The following is an 18,164-nucleotide window of genomic DNA, read 5'->3' on the forward strand; positions in this document are numbered from 1 at the left end:
GGTGCCAGGCTAAGGCAGTGGGCTTTGGGAAGGAGACTCCAGGGTTTTGAGGTGCCAGGTTTCATTGCACAGTGCAGTATATAGGGTGGTGAATTTTTTTGTCCTTGATTACGGTGCCGTATTACCGAAGTCCACCCCTGCTGCCAGAGCCATCTCATTACCTTCCCTCAGCCCAGTAACTGAGATGCTGGGATTTGTGACCTGGGTAACTGAGGCACCACATTTTGGCATGGAGGTGTGTGAGCTTTGAGGTGCCAGGCTCGCTGTGGACTTTGTGGTGATGCAAGGAATTATTGTGAAAATAAGAAACATTTAGGGAGGGCACCAGATATTATCTTGAGGTCCTGGGCTTTGGGCAGGAGCTGCAAGGGCTCCGAAGTCTGCTTCGGGAAGGAGGGCTCTGGGGCAGCAGGCTTGGGGAAGGAGGCAAGAGGGCTCTGGGACACTGCCAGAGCCATTTCACTCTCTTCCCAGAGCAGGGTAATAGAGGCATGGGGCTTTGGGAAGGAGGTTCAGGGGTTCTGGGATGGAAATGAGACTCTGAGTTTTGGGAAGGAGGCGGTGGGGCTTAGGGGTGCCAGGCTTTGCAGCTGACAGCATGTCTTTAGGGCAGAGCAATGAATTATTGTGAAAATAAGAAATACTGGGAGGGAGGCACAAGAGCCGGATAACTGAGGTGCTAGGCTTCAGAAATGCGGCACAGCAGCTTTGAGGTGCTGGACATCATTGCCAAAAGCCTAATCTTTAGGAGATTATTTTTGTCCTCGTCCAGGGTACCATATTGCCAATGTCTGTATCTGCTGCTGGAGCCACCTCACTGACTTCCTAAAGCCTAGTAACTGAGGCACTGTCCTTTGGGAAGGAGACACAAGGGCTCTAGGACATGCCACACTTTGGGAAGGAAGGGGGAGGGTTCCAAGGTGCAGGGTTTGGGGAAGGAGGTGGGAGGATTCTGGGATGTGGCCAGAGCCCTATTACTGCCTTCCCATAACTTGATGCCTGAGGTGCTAGGCTTTGGGGAGTAATTTGAGAGTGCTTTGGGACACTTTCAGGGCCATCTTGGCTGTGGAACAGTATAGACAGCACTGTATTTATGGTGGAGGGTGGGCACAAGGGCCGGGTAAATGTGACAGGCATTGTGAACAAGGCACAAGAGCTCTCTCACTGCCTTCCCAAACCCTTTGGGAAGGAGGGCCTGGCATGTGGGAAGAAGGCACAAGGGCTATGGGACACTGCTGGAACCTCCATACTTTCCCAAGCCTGGCACCTCAGTTAGGCAGCTTTGGGGAGGAACAAGCTTCACACAGACCATCACTAAGTCTATACTACCACACAAATGAAGCTTCCTCTTCTGTTCTTTTTTTTTTTTAAAGTCCTTGTTCACACAATGTCTAGTTTGCTTATGGAATTCACTGCTACAAGATGTGGTTTCAGCTGCAAACTTAGACTTCATTAAAAGGGGGAGTCTTGGGCAAATCCATGGAGGATAAGGTCTACTGAAGGCTATCCCCCTGAAGGCTAAGTGGAACCTTCAGCTTCAGAGGCAGTCTACCTCAAAACATCTGGTACTGCAGGAAAAACAGTTGGAGGAAGTGGTTTCCCCCACATGCCCTGCCTGTTAGTTTTTAATTCTTCCTGAAGGCATCTAATTGGCTCGTATAGGGAACAGGGTACTGGACTAGTTGGACCATTGATTTGATACAACGGGGTTATGGTTGGTAAAAGTGGTTTAGGTAAGGTTGCCAAAGTGAAAATCTGGGCATAAAAGTTATTGAGCTTTTTTGGGGAGAGGGGACAAAATTGTTGGGCTTTTCTTTGAGAATCCTAAAGAAAATATATGGCAACCCTAGATTATGCAAGGGTGCTTAGCCATTACCAGTCTCTCTGTCTGTCTGTCTGTCTGTCTGTCTGTCTGTCTCCCTCTCTCCCTCCCTCTCTCTCTCTGTGTTCGGAAGATCTAAACCAAATAGGAATTTAAATTGCTCTGGTATACAGCTGGCATCCGCAAATCTATAGGCGGGCCCCAGAAATGGTGTCAGAGCTCCCCCTTCTGGGAGACACAGTGTCTTCCTGGGATGAGTTTTTCTAGAGACAAGGAGAACAGACAAGGGTGATTTGGTTGTGTTGCCTGAAAGGTACTTAAATATACCTGCATTTCATCAAAGCTTCCCATGTATAAAACCACATGTTTGAAACATGTTCATGCCCTTCCCCTGACAACCTTAACATATCAAGATTCAAATGCTCTTTTATTTGTCATTTCTGCATCCTCTCTCTTTTTCCAATTTACCCCCTTCCTTCATCCTTGTCCCCGCTTTACCAAGACATTTTAAGATTATTCTGTCATCCCCTGAGATTTCCCTCCCACTACACAAACAACCCTTCTTGCTTTGCATCGTGATATACCTAAACAACCCACACTGAGTCTGACAGCAGAACAGATTTTGAGATGCATGTTAAAAAGCGACATTCAGACGTGAGTCTCCCCCACACACTCACTCTCTCTCTCTCTCTCACACACACACACATAACACACTATTTCACAGGCAGAGATGGTTCCCTAATTCAGCTTAATTATTATGACAGTTTTCCCACCTTCCCAGCTCACCCCCTAATGTTAATCCTAAACACCTGCAAATGTGCTTATCAAAAAAAAGAGAGAACCTGACTTTGTATAGCTGATGCCACAAATATTTCCAAGTTCTTAAATATGAAATTGTTGGGGAAGGAAGGGGGTAGGATATACAGTGGGACCCCAGGGGCAGGGGAGTCAAAGCAAAGCCCATTCTCAGCTGTCCTCTCTTGGGGGACTAGCTTTTTCTCCCTGCAGCAATCACTGCAAAATAAGACATTTCCTCAGGGCAGTTGTCTGGCCCTATTAAATGCTGCCTTAAGGGGATTATACAGTCTCTTAACTAGGCCCTGGAAAGAGAAGTGGGATAAACTTGGGAGCATTTTAATTTAGTACAATTGTCTTGCTGCCAGTGAGGGTTGAGCTATGCAAGAAAGGAAGTGTTGGTTCTGATATCACTAGGGAGACTCGGGCATTTTCCGGGGAATGTGCATCATCCATATTGCAAACCCATCCATGGTGCCACTCGTACACACCAACCCCTTATATCCCCCACTGGTTCCCTTCTATAAGCAGTGGTATCAACACCCACAAATGCACATGCTCAATGTTCACCCACCATTGTTGCCTTTGCTCCCAGATGCTGCCCTAGAAAAAAAAGCTTTGCCTTTTTTCATACCCCAAACACATGAACATGAATGCATTAGAACTGATCTTCTCGCACAACCTCCTTCACCCTCACAGATGCACTCACATTGCAGCCTCTTACTCACACACATGTTCTCACAGCAATAGCCCTTCTTCAACCCCCCCCCCCATGCAGATGCCTCAGTACCTCTGGACATGCACCCTACCCTATTTCTGGAACCAGTTAAAATGAAGGTACGATCCCATGTGTCTCGTGAGCATGGAGCACACTGGCAAACAGCCATGCTCTGTTGCACACATTTTCAAAAGTGCAAACACAGCTGTCTCACAGGCTTCCTCACACACTCCAACACTCACTTGCTAGGCTCACAGGACCATACACAAGATCCTTTCTCGTCCACCACCCTTACAACACTCCAAGGTTACATATCCCAATCCTGTGTATCCCAGCTTACCCGAGAGATAAGCACCCTCCCCTCTTTTGCAGGATCCTGTTTTCTTGCCTTTTTTTCAAAATGAAGGAACTGCAGAGTCCTGAGGACATGAAAAGTGCAGTAAAAGGAAGATGAGGGAAAATGTGTGCAAAGCATTTTCTGCTGAGTGATTAAGGAGCTCTAGTGATGGATAACCCCCCACCCCACCCCCATCAATGGCTGGAGGAAAACACGGACAGTGCATCCTGCTAGTAGTAAGGGATGCGAGAGGTGAAAGCATATCTATTCACTTCTTAAGATTTGATCTGTACAGACAAGAGGGGCAGAGCTTGCCACAAAGTCCCTGGCAATGATGTCTGTGTATGTGGATGAATGACTGTGCATATCAGTTCAGGGCTGAGAGTAAGGGATACCCAATCAGGAGAGGGAGAATGTCACACCCTCCCAAAGAATTGTGTGTATGTGTCTGCTGCATGTGTTCTTGTTTGCATGCGTGGTGTGTGGGGAAGTGAAGACAGATCTCTCTTGTTTGGCTATTGTTATTTGTATGTGCAACCACACAGTGTGGAAGTTTTGGGTGTGCAAGAGATGAGAAGGGGAACCTGCGTGCGACTGAGTGCAGGATGAAGCCTAAGGGTGCATGCAAGTTGTGTGCAACTGGGACTGTCTGTGCATGGAAGGAAACCGGGTGGGGATACATGCCGTGCTTTTTTTTTCATTAAAAAAACACACGTTTAGGGATACTCTCATTTTCACTCAAGAAAATCACCATTTTATAGTTCAAATTGGGGAAAATAAATACAGTAAGTAGACAAAAGTACAAAGATTCAAAAAAATGTTTAGGGGTATGTGTACCCCTGCGTCCCCACAGGAAAGAAGCACTGGATACATGTGCATCAGTATAAAATAGGTATTTTATGGGAGAGGAGAGCAGAGGAGAGGAGAGCAGAGCAGAGCTTTCTTTGGACAGTTTATGGAAATGGAAGGGGGACATGGTGAAACTTTGTGTGCAAGCAACCATAATGCAAAACAATAAAGTCTGTGTGTGTGTGTGTGTGTGTGTGTGCGTGCACGCACACACATGCACATTTGAAATACAGAGAGAAGCTGTCTGCAATACCTTAGCATGCTTGTGAGTAGCAGGCAAAATCTACGTGACCAAGTGGCATGTGTATCTGTGTGCATATAAAAGAAAAGGTTTGATGGCAAAGTGTGTGTGCGTAATACAAATGTGTGTGTGCGTGTGTCCATGCATGCCAGAGTAGGCCACCAGTGGTGTGTGCCTGTGCAAGTCAGAGAGAGACACCAGCTATGTGTTATGAAAGGGAGACAAGCACCAATTCATGTGTTGTGTGAGACCAAAAGAAGACGACCTCTGTGAATAAATGTACTGCCTGTGTGTGTGTGTGTGTGCACGCGCGCGCGCACACACACACACACTCATTAGTATCAGTCCATGCATGTGTGCATGTGTATAAAAGATAGTCCTGTGAGAGAGAGGGAAGCAGGCACGGTAAATTGGTGTATAGGACCATCAGCAGTGGGAAGGATGCTTGAATCTACCCAGAAATAGCACTCCCTGCAACCCTCCAGAGTTCTTGCTAATCTCTTCTTCCTTTGCACCATCAGCTTACCTCTCTGTAACTCTTCTCAGACCAGCTTAACTCCTATTAAGAAAAGATTTCTCTCCTCTGGGTGGGACACGCTCCATCCCCCATCCTTTCCCCTACAGCTGTGATTTGGGGGTAGCGAATCTTTATACTGGAGTGGTTTGTCAATAGCCTTCTCATTATACTATGGCTTATGCATCAGAAGTAGCACTGAGCCTCTCTCCACAGAGAGAGAGGTGTGTGTGTGTGTGTGTGTGTGTGTGTACATACTTCACCGCACCACCACTACCACGACGGACCACCTTCCCATTAAACCCCTGAATATATATTCTATGACCCTCCAGAGAATGGAGGAATGGCACAGTCTCCATCCATGCTGCATAAATTATTTAAAAGGCTGGCAAAGCTGAAGTTTAGCTTTCAGCTTGCTTCCACTTCCTAAGGTGCCCCCTCCCATCCTGGAGCGCTCCCCTTAGAGACTCCTTCCCCATGCATGCATGGCACCCTGCTGTTCCAGTGCATAAATAAATAGATAAGAAGAGACCCACTGAATCAGACCTCAACATCCAGCTAGTCCAGCATTCTGCTTCCCACCGTGAACAGCCACACAGACAGACCATTCTCCCCACATCCAATTTTAACACAATTCCTACCTAGTCTCCCCACATACCAGTGGGGCAGGGTGAGGAAGTAACCCCCCCCCATAGCCTGGAATTCAAAGCTTGGATTGTCACTCTGCAAACCAAACACAGCAGTCTATTAAGCAAAGAGGACATTGTCTCCTTGGGGACTCCCCCCCCCTCCAGGACTCTATTAGACTCTGTCCTGATCAATATATCTTGGCATAGACATCTCGGGGGGATGGCGGCTGGGCTGCGGTGGGGGCAACGAGATTTTGCAAGCCCTCTCTTTCCATGCATTTTGGTGCTACTTCAGCCTGAGCGTAATGTGTGATTGCACTGCATGAAACAGCTGTACGTGTACACACACACACACACACACACACACACACACACGTCCACCAAACACGCACACTAGCCTTTCCCTCCTTGCCGGGAAGTTTCCTTCAAAAATTATGACCCGAGATCATGACAAATCATGGCAGCCCAGCAGAAATAATTCTACAAGGGTGTGTGTAGAAGCTGAAAGAGTTTTACACTTATACACACGGACACACGACAGATCTCGTCTGGGAATTGCACTACATACAGCCTGTGAGCGATTAGGCACCTGAACACACACGTACAGGTCTTGTCTGTGTTGTGTTGCGGTCCGGCACACGCAAGCCCAGAGTTTCTGCGCGATTTTGTACATCCACCATTTAACCCTTTGCTTACTAAGTAGGGGGATACGAAACTGCAAAGCGACGTGTATGGGAACTGAATCCCTCAGATTTTGGCTGAGTGAATGAGGCAAGATGAAATCCGGGGAAAGATTGGAGCGATGGGAGGATTTTTCTTTTTTCTTTTTGCGGGGTGGGGTGGGGGGGAGGCAGCGCTGTTAAGGAGTGTGAGAGAGAATTCGGAAGAGAAGTCTGCCAGCCATAGAAGAAGAGCGCTGCTGCTGGATCAGACCATTTTAGTCCGGTTTCCCACAGTGACTACCAAGATAGAGAGGCTAGATAACGAGGAATGCCTACGGGAGTTCTAGAGGGCGACCCCACAAGAACGAGCTGACCGATGTTGCGGCTGTCTGTGTGGCTGTCTGGCTGAGCAGAGTCAAAATAATAATAGTAAAATGCCTTTTCCCCTTACCGGATGTTAGTGCCCCTCTCTGGCGGAGATCTGGTTTCTCATTCGGCTCGGCAGGAACTTGTGGTGCGAGCCCTTCTGGATCCAGAGCGCATAGTGGGCGATTCTCCGCTGATGCTGCAGGCGTAGGAAGACTGGGGCTTTAGCAGTCCTTTTCATGCTCAGACAGAGAATCCCTCTCCTCGCCCCAGATCCCAGGCATTAAAAGGCAGAGATGCAAAAAGGAAGAGGTGTGGGGAATAGATGAAAAAGAAAATCCGGATGTTATTCCTTCCCTCTCTCCCCCACCTTCTTTTACCTATCCTTCTCCAGTCCTCTTTCCTTGTGTTCTTTCTGTATGATTATTATTATCCTTAATCCCCTCCCTGCCTTCCTCTGATGGATCAGTTTGCAGCCACCGGGGGCGAAACGAAGGCGCAAAAAGCAGCACAGAGAGAGAAGGTGGGAGGGAGGGAGAGAGGGAGGGAGGCGACCAAAATGAGCAAAGGCTGGAGGAAAAGGCGGGGCCTCGTTGCCGTCAGGGGCGGAGCTCTCGGCCCGGCTGAAGAAAATGAATGGGTAGAGGGAGGGAGGAGGGCGGGGCCGAGAGCCTGGAAGGGGGTTAGTCCTAAGAAGTCTCTCACTCCCTCTATCATTGGGACGTGGGAGCGGGGGCTGCGTTTTGAAACAGGGATGTGGGGGAGGGCATAAAAAGAAGACGGGGTGCTGGCCTGTGAGATATAGGGGGACCCACCCTTTGAGATGTGGCATGGGGTGGGGGGGGAGAGAGGTGTGCGCTTTTGAGGAGGAAGGGGAGGTTTAGAGCCTATTGAGGAGTGGGCTTCAAGAGTGGCTGGTGTGTCCGTGGACACGAATCGTTGGATTAGATTTGGGCGGGCGAAGGCGAAGCGACTAATTAGAGATACCTGCTGGATATAGTAAGCACCACAAGAAATTGAGTGGGGGGGTCATCTGTTTCTCTTCGTTTTCCGCTGTGTTTCTATAGTTCCCATTTCTATGCAGTTTGGCTTTCTGTTCTATTCCTTCTCTCTCGCTCCTCTCATCTTGTCCGCCTCTTGCCCCTGTTCCATTCCCTATCTTTGTCTTACTAGGTCCTCTTTCTCCCTCCCTTTGTGTACAGTCTTTGTCTCCCTCCCCTAAAGTCCAACCACCCTGTTCTCTGCTCATAAATTCCCTCCAACAAGCCATCCATCCGGATCTCTCTCTCTCTCTCTCTCTCTCTCTCTCTCTCTCTCTCACACACACACACACACACACACGTCCTAGCTATCTCTAAGCAGGCTGACCATCCACTGGGTTCTCTTCCTATCAGCCTCTGTGAGGATTCTTCTACCTTCCTTGTTGCAGCCTTCTTTAAGGAGAAGGGCCATAGCTCAGTGGGATGGCATCTGCTTTGCATGCCGAAGGTCCCAAGTTAACTCCCTGGCATCTGCAGTTAGGGCTGGGAAAGACTGTGCCTGAAACCCCCAGAGAGAACATAAGAAAAGCCTGCTGGATTGAGCCAATGGCCAATCTAGTCCAGCACCCTGTTCTCACCATGGCCAACCAGATGACCATAAGAAGCCCATGAGCAGAAGCTGAGCACAACAGCACTCTTTCCTCCTGTGGTTTCATAGCCATCAGGTTTAGTAGCCACTGAAAGCTGCTGCCAGTCACTGTTGGCTAGGTGGTTCAATTAGACAACTAGGTATAAGTCAGCTTTCTGTGTTCCTTTGTTCCTTCAGGGATGACACTTTCCTCACTGAGGCTCTGTTTGACTCAGGAAGGGAGGTGCAAAGTGTTATGTTTTCTGCATGATCTTCCCCAGCTATGATGGGAGAGGTTAGTTAAAGGCATATACAATGGCAGAAAAGGAAATGTGAGTGACTGATTGAGAATAAAAATAATAGAATAATTGAGCTGGAGCTGGCCCTGTAAGGCTATCAACCTTCTTCTGCACAATGAAGGAATCCCAGGGCAAGAGCTTCACCATACAAGTGGCTGCCTAGCTCCAGTGACAGAGAGCCCACAATTTCTCTAGGTGCTTGGTTCCCATGTTGAAATGCCTCAACCACCAAGAAGCATTTATTTATTTTACTGCCAAGTAACCCTATAAATAGGGTTATCTGGTTGAAACAAAAGTGGGGGTTGGAAAACATAAAACTAGACAAGACAAGCACATATAATTATAGTACAGCAGTAAAAGGTATCAAAGTAACAGAAACACAACCAAATCTGCCTACTTACAATTTAAGTTCATTAGCAGGATTTCTGCCATAGACTCACTAGGTGGCTTTAAGCCAGCCACTCTTTTTCAGTCTCAGTTTTCCCATCTGCAATATGGAGGGCTAATAATACTGACTTGCCTTAGAGATTCATAAGGATTACAACTAGACAAATGAACGTGAAGCACTGTCATTACCCAGAACACGTCCTCCTCCTCCTGGAATCAGGATGTTCCATTTCTGGAAGCAGACAAAATGCTAGGGAAGGGTAGAGCAGAGGTGTGGTGGGGTTTATTTATATATCATTTTTTAGTCCAACGACCCCTGAAAGGGCCATGTAGGAGTTCTGATTAAGAATATAAAACAGGCCCTGCTGGATCAAACCAAAGTCCTATGCAGAATTCTGTTCCCTACAGGGGCTAGCAAGATGCCTGTTGAAAGACCACAAACAGAACATGAGTGCAACAGTACCCTCCCACTGTTGTTCCTCATCAACTAGTATTCAGAAGCATTCTGCCCATGATTTTGCAAGATTGATATCATGAGTGTGCAATCAACTTGTTGAAGCTAAGAAGATCTGGGTCTGATCATTGGTTGGATGGGTGACTTCTGGGAACTGGATGATCATTGCCATGGGTTCCATGACGGAACAATGGTGCATGATACATGTAAGCTCTTTTTGTTTCAGAAAGAATCCCCATGTTTCCAGGAATTGAGGCATAACTCAAATAGTTTTTGCACAAAAGAGGTCACCTAGCCCAGCCTCCTACTTAAGTGCTAGATCTGCAGCTCAGAATGACATATAGCTATCTAGCCTCTGCTTAAACACTTCCAGTAAAAGAGCATATGTTATGTCTTGAGGCAGACTGTTCCACATACAAACAGTTTTTACCATTAGGAAGTTTCTCTAAATATTGTTTCCAAAATTTTATTCATCTGAACTTCTCATTGAAATTTGGAGTTCCAAACAACTCAGTAGCACTTTCAATGTGGAACGGAAGCATTGGAATTCCTCAGGAATTACTTTTATATAGAACATATTTTATATGGATCAATGTACACATTGTGACACCTTCCGTTCATTAATGTCACCACCACCCTCCACATGCAGCATGAACACACTAGCTATGCAAATATGCTGATTGATAAAACACTGCAGAAAATGAATCTTCAAATGTCTTGCTGATGTATGGGTACACTTGTGCGCAAAGTTGTGGTTAGGGTTTTGTGCAGTTAAAACATTCCATAAAGAAGAATCCCAATACAATCAAGAGCAGTTATTTATTTATATATGTATGCATTTATTTATTTAAACATTTTTATACCACCCAATCAGCTGTGTCCTCAGGGCGGTTCACATATTAAAATCAATTGTGTAAAATCAATCATATGTAGCATTCTATTAGCATTGCTTTTTTCACAGTGCTTAATAAATAATGTCAGGATTTGTGGGAAATTCAACTGTATTGACAGAACTGAATGCCACAGCAAACTCCACAGCTTGACTCTGAGCTCTGGTTGTGTATGCTCCAATTCTGCAATGAATGTTAGAAATTATTCTACTTAAACCTGAAATCAGGAGGAGTGAACACAGATGCAGAGGGAACGAGAGGAAGAAATGATTGGAAGGGGTGGAATCCTCTAATCCCAATTTGGATGCTTCTGCCGCCTGTTTTGCTGCCTCTTGTGGTTTTGTTATGTTATTTGTGGCTTTTATTGTTTATTGCTTATTGTCTTAATGAATGTTTTGCTGTTGTTTTATTCTGTTTTGATTACTCGCCATATGCTTTCATTAGCTGCTTTGCAGATCCCTGCAGGATGGAAAGGCGGGATATAAATGTTTCAAATAATGCATGAACTGTGCACATCAGTTATTTTTAATTCACTATCCCGTCTCTTGCATTTTCCTCATTTTAGATCCTAAGAAGGTTTTCTCCAGGTTTGAGCTTTTTTAAGAGTAGGATGGTGAGAACACTTAAAAACATATCAGTACTGTAAACCAGCTCTGAAGGCTGAAGCAGGGTGAACTATAACCCAGGTAAGTCACTCAATGGGCATATGATGTACCTCTGTGCAACTCAAGAGCTTCTTCCCTGCTTTACCAAAACAATGTAATAAAAGCCATTGTGGCTGAAAGCTTTGCACAGATGCATTGCAGCACCGCGGACAGCTCCAGAAGGCTCATTTCATTCTAGCCTTTCCAGCGCATTGGAAAAGTCCCCCGTCAAATTAATGCTTTGGGGCAGGGAGTGCACACGAAAATCTACTTTGCAGTTTCCTTCCCCAGCTAGTAAGTGGAGGATTCCTGCAGGGCACCACTTCCCAAGCACCTTCCCCCATCCCCTTGGGGCCATATTTTTACACATCCAATATGTTTAATTTAATTGACCCTCATATCGATTCAGGGCTGAATTGGGTGTTTGTGTGTTCCAGCTCATAGGAGGAGCAGTGCACAGCCCTTATTAGAACCTGACATTGTCAAATGAAGCTGAAAATGAAGAAGGACTTACTTGCCCAGCACATAGTTAAACTAGGGGATTTGCTGTTGCAAGATGTGATGATGGTTGCCAACCCGGCTTTAAAAGTGAACTAAACAAATTTGTGGAGGATATTTACATATATAAGTCTTCTCCAACCTAATGCACTTCATGTTTTTTGGAGTACAGCTCCTTCCAACATGGCCAATGACTCCAGGTGAGGGCTCCAGGTGAGGAGGCCTGTTGTATATTACCTCCAGTATCCAACACAGTATACATCTGAATACTAGTTGCTGAGTATCAGGAATGGGAGAGTGTTGGTGCCCTCATGTATTTTTCATGAGCTTCTTATTGGGACACCTATTTATCCACTGAAAGATACAAGATGCTGGACTACATAGCCCTTTGGTCTGATCCAGCAGGAATCTTCCGATGTTCTTGTTTGAGAGCCCTACTCTAAATTATAATGTTGGTGGTGTAACACTAAGGATGGATGCATGTATCAATTTTCATTTCTCTCCATTTCTCATTTTTTCTAAGCTCAAACTCAGTTATCCACTTTTCCATATGGGTTTGTATTTTAAGAAAGAGTAAAAAGTTCTCATGAAAAATCACCAACATTTTAGTATGAATTTAGTATACACATTTTTGCACATGTTACCCTAGCATATACATTTTGGCCCACATTACTCATCTGGAGAACTGCATTCCAAAATTCAGAGCAATGTGGATTTTGAAATATTGCTGTGTTCTGGAAAGTACAAATTAGGGTGGTTCACTTTTAAATGTGAACTGATTCAAATTTCTCTCCCATCTTGATTACACACAAGCAATTAGCTTGTGTTCCTGGTTCTAGCCTGGCTACAACTTGATGTCATGAGAATGTATTTCTACTTTTGGGAATTTTAAGGACAGAACTACCTACTCTGTATAGAAACTTATTCATGTATGCTACTATAGTGGCAAGAATGTTACTCGCCCCTAAATGGAAAGAAGCAGAAATCCCAGCAAAGGAAGAATGGATACAAATACTTATGGAATATGCAGAAATGGCAAAATTTACCGGAAGAATAAGAAATCAAGGTAACAAACTTTTTATAAAAGAATGGAAATGGTTTATTGAATATTTACAGATAAATTGCAAACAGATAAAAACAATAGCTGGATTATGGTAATGAGCTGCAGTTCTATAAGAGTATATATTTACAGTAGATAATTAATTGAGCAAATTAAGTTAATTTGGATATGCAGAAGATATTAAAAATAAATTTAAGGAATCACAGAAAGAGGGGGAAGGAAGTCAAGTTTTGAAATGTTAAAATGATTGTAAAATTAGTGAAATGTATGAATCTGAAAATAACAAATATTTTTAAAAATAAAATAAAATAAAAAAGAGAATGTATTTATACTTGTTGCTTTTACTTCTGCTTTGAAGCTTAAAGTTCAAGCTGTTCCTGCTGCCCTTACAATTTCCCTAATTTTTACCATGTTTTCAAAATTCACACTCAGCTACAAAACCCACACACCTTTGTTTAAATGCTGGTGCTCTGTGCCTGTTATTTATTGCTTTTTCTGGACCATGGTGATATCGTCAACCACCCAATCAAAAGGCTGTTTGTCAGGATTCTAAAGCGATTCCTACAGGATTATGCAGATCCTATCTTGACATACAAACCTGGCATACAGAGTGGAATAGTGGTTTTAAAACAAACACACACACACACAACTGTCATAGAGGTCTGCAGTTTGGACAATTTGGTTTTTTGTTTATTTTAAGCCCCATTGCCTTTTTGTAAACTGGCACACTCCCAATGGAGACTCAGCTGAGAAAATTGAACTGAAAAACATGAACGCACAGTGCAGAGAGTGTGTATAAGTGTCCCTTATTCATAAACAGGGAAAGGAAAGAGGTGGATGCAATGCTAAAAGAAAGCAAGGAGAGAGCAAAAATTGTCCCTGAAATTTCTCTATGCTATTTGTGGGCAGCAAAAAACTGGTTGTGGGAGCTGAAATTCTGCAATAGTCTTTCTCAGAAAACCTCCCGAGAAATATAACTTCATTTATTGTGGCTATGGAATTCTCTGGTAAATTTATGTTATTTTACATAGGGATGGAGGAATTTTGGGTTCTCTCAGTTTCTCGTTCTTCCACTGAAAAGTTCAGTTTGCCTTATTTCTCCATCAGTTTTTATTTTATTTATGAAAGTCCTTATGGGAATTTGCCTGCATGTTAATACATTTTTAAAAATGCTATGTGCACCAATGCATGCATTCTTATGTGCACTATTCCCCAGTATATGTGTACATTTGTGTTCATTTTGTTGGCTGGAAACTGCATTGCAAAGGGAATGTGACTTGTTAAGCTCAGCTGTGTTTTGGTTCACATATTAAAAGCATAAGATCAGGCCAATGGCCCATCTAGTCTATCATCTTGTTCTTACAGTGGCCAACAAGATGCCTCTGGGAAGTCCACAAGCAGAACCAGAGTCCAATAGAACAAGTAGAACCAGAATCCAACAAAACTTTCCCCACCTGCGATTCCCAATGACAGCCATTCAGAGGCATGCTGTCTCCAACAGTGAGGACTCTGCATTCCCTTCTAGAGATTTTGCTAGACTGGAATGTGGCCCCCCAGAAGGTCACCCACAAGGGAATGTGGACCTCAAGTTGTTATACATTTTCCCTCAGTCATTTACCCTACACTTTTTAGTGCATTTCCCTGCCACAAAAATCTGTTTTGTGTTGTTGTTTTGAATAGCTGTGCCAAAGAACTTCAATTCACTTTGCTTGTGCAAAGCTAATTTTTTAGTATGCAGCTCAATCACTCTTGCTAAATACTAAACTGTCTAGAAGTGACCTGTGTATTATTCTTGTGTGCGCTCCATCATATTCCCTCCCACACACCATTATTTTAGCAAGCAATACCATTGGGGGACTAAATTTGGCCTCAATACAGGGTTTATTGTGCTGGAATCAGCCTCTTAGGCAGAGGCAACATTTTTGGTTGGATGTGAGCCAACCAAACATGAGTGGGGGATATAGCTATAGCCACAGCCATTTGCAAATTAAAAGGGGATGGTCCAGAGATTTATGCAAGAATAAATTAATATTCAAAATCTATCTGAATGCTCTCTTAGGCACTTCAGAAAGACTACTCAATGCCTCACCATGACAAGAAGAAGATCCAGGAGCATTTATCCAGGGTTGGGATAAGAAGATTTCCTATATTTCATTGCTTTTTTATATTATTTATTTGCAGTATTTATAAGAAGTCCTTCACTATGCAGTTCCAGAGTGGGCATACATGCAGCATTAAAATAAGAGCTGAAAACAATTTTAAAATATCATATAAATAAAACAAGTAAAACTAAAAACCATCAATAAACACTCTTCATGAAAACAGGCAAAGAGATAATTCGGTTAACAGAGTTTCAGACCATTAGGCCACTTAGGAAGCCCCAATGAATTAAATAGGATGCACTTTGGAGTATACATGGTTTGTAGCGTGTTGTATACTTGACCCCCTCCCAAAAACCTTAGTGAAACACTAGGAATGTTGGTACATGATGCACCTCAGTGGCGAGATAGAGGACAGAGAGGGGTGTGTGACTGTGTATAGAAACTAGTTTCCTATACAAAGGTAAAATTTGCATCTGTTGCACCGCCCAGTTTTGCCTTTGGCCCCACCCACTACTGGCATTTACCCCTCAGAAGGTTGCCCAGAAGGAACTGTAGCTCTCAGTCTGAAAAACGTTCCCTATCCCTGTACTAAAGTTATCTTGTGCATCAGGCACCACCAAAGCTTCAATCATCACCTTCAGCAACTTCTGTTTATTTCTTCTGTCTTTCATGTTTCCTTTTTTTAAAAAATAATAATATTTATTGAAACAAAAGAATTTTTTTAAAAAATACACACACAAAAAAGACAAAATTACAAAAAAGGAAAAAAACAAAAACATGAGAAAAAAGAAAAGATAAAACCATCCTTATCAAATTCTCCAAATTCCATTACCTTCTTTCCATGACTTCCTCCTCCTCCCATCTCTTGTATCTTGATTAATAATTGTCGCAGCAAATCCTTTCCATAATTCATAATATTTTATCATTACGTTACCTTACTCTATTCTCATTTTATCTTATAGAGACAACCTTAGAGCTTAAAACTTAAATCTTTTTTACCAACTTCTCATAACCATTACCTTTTTGCCTAGTTCTTTAAACATTTTAACAAGAGCCAAGTAATTTCATTTCAACATTTTCCCAACATTCATAAAACATTTCTATTAATAATAATACAAAAAAAAAAAGAAGTACAATAGAATAAAAACAATCCAATATTCTTCCAGCATCCCCTCCCCCCGGTGCCGGGGTTGTCAGTCTTTTTTTATTTTATTTTTTTAATCTGGCCCATTAACCTGGTGTCCTTATATCCGAGGCCTTCAAGTCTCTTCCATGTCCCTTTTGCAGCACTTCTTCATATTTTCCTTTCACTCGTGGGAACTCCAGCTTTGTAGTGTTTTTGACCCTTTTCAGCAAATCAGCCCCTTTCTCATAGTCCAGACTAAGCTCCATATGGTGTTTTAAAACATATTTCAGATTCCCTCCAAAATTGGGAGTCCCAACAGCTCCAAACCTCTGGCGGCCCATTTCCAGACTCGGAAAGTCCAAACCTCCCTGCATAGGGGGGTCAATCCAACCCCCCATTTCCAGTTCAATCAAACTTTATCTTTCCAAGTCAGTTTTTTTTCCAAGTTCATTTGTCAAATCCAAAGGCTCACTTTCCTGCTGGGCCGAGAGTCCCTCCATCCCCGGCGTCCCAGATTCAGCAGGGTCCTCTTCTTTCTGTTGTTCTGTCGTGGCACACTCCTGTTTTAGTTCCTGAGTTGGCTCCATATAATTTTCCACTACCTGATCAAAGGCACTGGCAGCTTTTGTCATAAAGTCCATCTTCTGACTTAACTGATCCAATAGGGCACTTATATTACAGAAAGCACCCAACAGTGCTTCTGAAGGTATTGTCCTGCAAGGTCACAAAACTCTTTCCCACAGTTGTAATCAGTAAACAGCAGCAAGTTCCCAGGATTTAGTTACAATTTCATAGCTCCCCTCTAGGGGGAGAAACTTCTGATTGTTCTTCTCCTTGAAAACAATAGCAACAGAGTTTCTTCTTTAAGATATTTTGTCCATATTTGTTCTTTTTTAAAAAGCGAAAGGAAACAATGGAATCACAATGTTTCCCTCCTTTTAACTATCTGTCAAAGCATTTATTTCTGGTCAATGAGCTTCAAACGTCAAATCTGACACCCCGCTCCAGGGTCAGGACAGTGGAAAATTACTTTACTTTAACTTTAATTCCGCAGGTTTAATTAAACAACTCAATAAAAATCCCCCTTCTTCTCCTGCTTCCGAAGGGGGGTTCTGCAATTGTGAATGATGAAAGACGATCCTTTAAAAGTGATTTTTAAGGCTCTAGTTTACGTTGTCTTTGCTTTGTTATTACTACAAGAAAACAGAAGGGTGACTTCCTGTTTAACCCTTTCCGTTTCAGTACCAAATTAGGGTAAATTTTAGGGTCCAAGTTCCTTTTATTTCGCCAATGCTTGTTTAAAATCCAGATATTTAGCATTCCAGTACTCACGGTTAGTTATTTTCAATGCCAAATTGTCCCAGGAAAAAGGCAGCGCTCTCCGGCAACAGCTGTGCGGCTTCTCTCCGCAGAAAAAGCAGTCGACTCACAGCACAGCGCCACTTCCCCCTCTTCACTTTGGAGCCCGTTTCTGGGTTCCTTAGTGGGTTGGGGGGGCGCTAAAGGTGCCCGCCGAGTCCCACGGTCACAGGCTTCATCCGCCTGTGATTTTCAAAAGGGTCCCCGCTACGCTGCAGCGGAAAAGACCCGTTTCTTGCAGAGCTTGTCCCTCCACTTCAGAGGGAGTCCGCCATCACCGGAGGTGCCACCCCGGAAGTCTGTCTTCCATGTTTCCATTGCACACAGACTGATTAAAAAAAAACCACTGCAAAAGGGAAAAGGGAAAATTGCAACCATCCAGTTTTCAGACAATTAAGGCATGGGCCATAAACTGTAATTTAAGGTATTACATTCATTCATTCATTCATTCATTCATTTTCATTCATTCATTCATTTAAAAAGATATGAAACTTAGATCCTACAGATCTTGTTGCAACTTCCATCATCCCTGGCTATTAGCCATTCTGTCTGGTGCTGATGGGAGTTGGAGTCTGACATCACTTGCAGTGCTACAGGTTCCCTATCCCTGATTTATAAATTTGGTTATAGCCCCCTTTTTTGTTTTATTCCCTTCAGACTTAAGAACAACAGAAGAGGCATATATCCTTTCCGCAATTGCAGAGATAACTTCAGTAAATGTGTAATACCTGCAGAAATGTAGAAATATAGATGAACAGAGGAAAGGTATTAGATAGAAAGGAGGAGGGGGGGATTCATTAGGGT

The 18,164-nt window shown here is 43.7% G+C and overlaps 1 protein-coding gene across 2 annotated transcripts in view; it reads right to left on the reverse strand.

Moving 5' to 3' along the window:
• BRINP1 (BMP/retinoic acid inducible neural specific 1) overlaps nt 1-7,481 on the reverse strand; it is a 118,968-nt gene extending 111,487 nt beyond the window's left edge. Inside the window, exon 1 of one of the 2 annotated variants that reach the window (XM_082208881.1) lies at nt 7,019-7,481. The gene's annotated coding sequence lies outside the window, so the exon portion shown is untranslated. Of the gene's footprint in view, nt 1-3,675; nt 3,758-7,018 lie in introns of those variants that run through there. The other variant, XM_082208882.1, reaches the window with a different exon arrangement.
• Nucleotides 7,482-18,164: the final 10,683 nt, after the last annotated feature.

Source organism: Podarcis vaucheri (genome assembly GCF_965113315.1).
Source record: "Podarcis vaucheri genome assembly, chromosome: Z".
Lineage (NCBI taxonomy): Eukaryota > Metazoa > Chordata > Lepidosauria > Squamata > Lacertidae > Podarcis > Podarcis vaucheri.